The 4,755-nt window shown below is 52.3% G+C and overlaps 1 long non-coding RNA gene across 1 annotated transcript; it reads right to left on the reverse strand.

The window, feature by feature from the left end:
* Nucleotides 1-254: 254 nt before the first annotated feature.
* On the reverse strand, nucleotides 255-4,399 carry LOC142071434 (uncharacterized). The gene is made up of 3 exons (XR_012667463.1): nucleotides 4,357-4,399; nucleotides 2,215-2,267; nucleotides 255-314 (listed from the first exon to the last, which is right to left on the reverse strand). It is a non-coding gene; the product is annotated as an uncharacterized LOC142071434 (long non-coding RNA).
* Between the last annotated feature and the right edge of the window lie 356 nt (nucleotides 4,400-4,755).

A 4,755-nucleotide genomic window follows, 5' to 3' on the forward strand; every position in this document is an offset into this window, starting at 1 on the left:
CATGTAAAAACAAATAGGGGCGGAATTGTGGCACGTGAGTGACATCCATTTGCCACAGCTGATTTGCCGCGGTACCTCTGGGGTTAACGGCATAAGAAAAGGTAGGGGCAGCAGCGGCACAGTGGGGGCAGGAACGAACAATAGAACGTGCATGATCAGCAGGAATGTGAAACTGCTGGGCCAAAACAGAGGCAGACTGATGAAAAAAGGAATGGCTTTCAATGGGATCAGAAAAAAGGGAATTTACCTGACCACGTAACGCGCAATCGGCGCACGCATTGCCCTCAGTAAGTAGCCCAGGCAGAGGGGTATGACTGCGAATATGAGCAACAAAATAAGGGAAATTACGAGTGGTGATGAGATACTGTAAGGACAAAAACAGGCGAAGAAGGTCCGCATCGACCTGAGGGGTAATGAGGGCCAGGGGTAAATGATCAATCACCTGATAAACATAATGGGTGTCCACAATCAAATTAAAGGGACAATCAGCAAAAAGTTGAAAGGCCAAAATAACAGCAGCCAGTTCTGAGCGCTGCGCGGAACGCTGAGGCAGCGTAAAACGAGAATGCCAACGAGGGGGGTCACCTAATTGATAGGTGACAACACCTCAACGTGGAGAGCCATCAGTAAAAAGAGTGACAGCTGAAACAATAGGTCGAGACCGGCTAAGACGATGTACGATTAGGGGCACCTTTTGGGTAATCACCAATCGGGGATCTTTTGGGGGATTATAAGAGATCTCTCCCACATAATCACAAAGAGCAACCTGCCAGGCCAAGGAGGTGTGAGACAAGGAATCAAATTCACTACGTGACAAGGGGAACACAATGGCAACTAAATCAGTGCCCGTGAGTTGCACTGCACGGTGGCGGGCTTTTCGAACAAGATTGGAAAGGGCGTCTAAATAAGGATAAATGTTCCGAGGAGGAATGGAAGACAAATATATCCACTCTATGATAGAGACGGCTGTGTCTGTACGAGGTACAAACAGAGCCGCAGTGGGTGTATGAGGGGTAGCAAGGAGAACCAACCGCAGGGGACGAACCTCAGTAAGTCTATCCACAAACTGCTGACTCAACACTGCATTGATCTGTCGAATGCAGGCAATTTGCTCCTCAGTGATGGCAATAACTGCGCCCGGTGCCCAAGCTCCACGTAGGAGCTCGAACAACGGCTGCAGCATCGATGTGGGGAGAAGAAAGTAGGGTTGAATCCAATTTAAATGACCCAAAATCTGTAGTAATTTAACAAGGGTTAGGGGTTGGGGTAGGACCACTTCTGGGCGAACAGGGGCATCATAGGTTTGTAAAACCTTATGCCCGAGGTATTGGTAGGGATAAGAGCGTTGGATTTTTTCTGGTGCCACTAACAGGCCATTTTGGCCGAGAATCTGGGACAAATATTCAAGCTGTTGTGCCGTGACCTGGGGACCACTAAGCAAAATGTCATCCATATAATGGTAGACCTTTAGTGTGGGGTATCGGGCATGAAAAGGGGCGAGGGCCTGATCCACAAAAAGTTGACACAAGGTTGGACTATTTTGCATTCCCTGGGGCAAGACCTTCCACTGATACCTTTGAGAGGGTTGCTGATTATTATATTCTGGCACCATAAACGCGAATTTTTCGCGCTCTTGTGGGCAAAGGGGGATTGTGAAGAAACAATCTTTTAAATCTAACACACAAAGCTGATCGATTTGAGGAATTAAATTCGGGTTTGGCAACCCAAACTGCAAGGGGCCCATGGGCTGGATGCGTTTATTTATTTTCCTTAAATCATGTAACAGCCTCCATGCACCAGATTTTTTCTTAATAACGAACACCGGGGTGTTCCAAGGACTAGTGGAGCTCTCCAAGCGCTGTGCATGCAAATGTTGTTGCACAAGTGAATGAAGCGCTTTCAGCTTTGCTAGAGGGAGGGGCCACTGGTCAATCCATACGGGCTCTAAGGATTGCCATACCAATGGTAACGTGGAGGGCAAGGTGGGTGGGGGAGGGTGTTGGGCCATTATATATTAATATCGAGGGTGGTGTCCAGCTTTGTAAGTAAGTCGTGGCCCCAAATATTGAGGTGGACAGGGAGCACAAAAGGACGGATTGTAGCAAGGGCACAGCCTCCTGGTTTAGAGACCATGACCCAAGACAAACTTTGGCACCCGGGTTTACTACCCCTGATCCCCCACAACTCTTTAGAAGGAACTGTTGGCCAACTAACCGGCCACTCCGGATCACGAATCACCGTAACGTCAGCTCCAGTGTCCACCAGCCCTGTAAAAGGAACATTATTTAAGAGAAGTGTTAACTGAGGTTTCAAGGGGCGGACCGACATTGTTAGAGCAACAAGTGGAGAGGAAGTGTTGTGAGACGGCAACTGAGATAGCGTCGATCCAAAGCCGTTCCCGCCCCGGGCTCGATCCTCTGCGTCTGGCACCTGATAGGGGACTAAAATCAATTGTGCAATTGACCGTCCACGCGGGAGTGACTGCGGAAGATGGGTCCACACCTGAACCTTAATAACGCCAGGGTAATCGGCGTCAATGACCCCTGGGATGACAAAAAAACCCTGTTTCCCAGCGTGTGAGCGAGGGAGAACCAGACCCACAAAACCGGCAGGGAGAGGTCCCGTCACCTGTGTAGGTATGGCGCAAACCTCCCCCGGCAACCGAAAATCAATGTCCTCCTGCATAATCAAATCAAGCCCTGCACTTCCGGCAGTCGCCGCCCTCATGGAGTCTATGGATTTTAAGGCAGAGGGACAGTTGTCCGAGTGGGAAACACCCCTGTTTGGCCCTGGGTTTGGGGGGAACCCGTTGTGTGGTTTCCCGACCCGCTATGACACTGATTAGCCCAGTGATAGCCCTTCTGACACTTGGGGCACTTCTTGGAGGGGCGAGCGGGCGCCGTTGAGGAGCGGCACTCCCGCTGAAAGTGACCCTCCTTACCACAGCGGTAACAACACTTCCCCTCCTTCCCGCTTTTCCGCAGGGCGGTAGCCAGAACTCCAGCTTTATGTGCTTGGGTTCCAATGTTTTGGCACGCCTGCAGCATGTCTGACAGCTCTCGAATTCCAGAGGCTTGTGCCGCCTGGAGAGCACGGCAGCAATCCTCGTTCGCATTTTCAACCGCCATTTTTAACAGGATCTCCTGAGCTGCTGCAGGGCTATCCACCTGTCAGAGGATAGCCTCCTGCAATCTGTTGGTAAAATCCATAAAGGACTCTGATGCACCCTGACGGATACTGGCAAAGCTTTTAGTAGGCCTGCCTGAATCCGGGACCTTCTGGAAAGCATGCTGGACACAGGTGGAAATAATGGGGAAGACAGCCTGAGGAAGTTGAGACTGCATCTGAACGGTAGCAAACTGGCCCTCCTCTGCCAAGAGCTCATAAATGACACCTTGCTCTCTATATACCTGGGCTTGGCGTTCCGCCATCTGCCGATACTCACAAAGCCAAATAACATACTGACTGGGTATCAGCATCATGCGCAACAGCGCTTTCCAGTCTTCAGGGACCAGGGTGTACCCAGTACCTAGCCCTTCAATGAGACCACGTACATACGTACTAGTCAGGCCGAACTCGCGAATCGCTTTCTTTACCTCTCTGATCACCGAGTAAGGCAAACTGACCCAGTTTGCAACCTGGTTGCCCTGGCCATCATCCTGCCAGGACAAACTGAGACCAGATCAGCCAGCTCCTCTGCTGTAATATCTGAGCGAGTCTTCGCTGCGTGAACCATTTGTTGCACCAGGGAAAGCCCCTGAGCAGACGCAGACGACCCCCCTGGGGGGCCCCGGAGCATGGGGCCCCACGAGGGGATGGTAATCACACACCGGCTCCGGTGGGGAAGGCAAGGGAGGCGGTGGTAATAGAGGCACTGGGGGCGAAGCAGCGGGAGGGATGGTTGCAGGAGCGGACGGGGGTGGCGGGATCGGCAGCCCCTCTGTTGGTGCGGGAGAGGGCCTTTCCGAGGCGACACGGTGTGTCGCATCGCCAGGAGGGGGGATGGCTGCAGGAGCGGACGGGAGTGGCGAGAGCACCAGCCCCGCAAGGGAGGGCCTGTCCAAGGCGACACGCTGTATCACGTCGCGGCAGAGGTGCCAGGCATGTAAAGCCTGCACGGGCGCCCGAGGCTCTTTGTGCAATGTCTGGCCCAACCGCTCCTAGTCTGCTAGCTTAAGGGTTCCGGCTTCAGGGTACCACGGACATTGGGCACTCACCTCCTGTAGCAGGAGAGTGAGTTCTCGAGTGGGGCAGTCATGCTGAGCCTTATGCAGCAAATACTGTAGCTCATTGTGGTGTTGCACTTGCAAAGCAGAGAGGGAGCTTCCCATACTTACCACAATGAAAAATACTCACCGGGATCCGCGAAGCGGATGAGTGACGCGTCTGAAACCCTTGCTGGGTGAGGTGAGTGCTGAGGGCCCCATGTTTGGGCGCCAGTTGTTGCGGTTCAAAGACAAGACAGGACAAAGCTTTTTGCAAGCAAGCAAGCTGGTCTGCTAACGGGCTTCTGCCTGTCAGCTTTCCACCTTCCCTTTTATTTCTCCCCCTCCTGCGCATTACATACTCCAACCGCAAAAGGCATCAACAAAGGAAATACTATGACTTTGATTAATATTCTTATTTACCAGCCTCTATCTGCTACCATCCTTGCTCTCAGGCCTTGAGCCCAGTCCAAGGAAGCTTCCCACGGTTCATGTCCTCTGGGTGACTTCCCATGGTCCATGTTCTTGGATGGAGCAGTGTGTGCACTGC

This window comes from Caretta caretta, chromosome 3 (assembly GCF_965140235.1).
Source record: "Caretta caretta isolate rCarCar2 chromosome 3, rCarCar1.hap1, whole genome shotgun sequence".
NCBI classification, from domain to species: Eukaryota; Metazoa; Chordata; order Testudines; family Cheloniidae; genus Caretta; species Caretta caretta.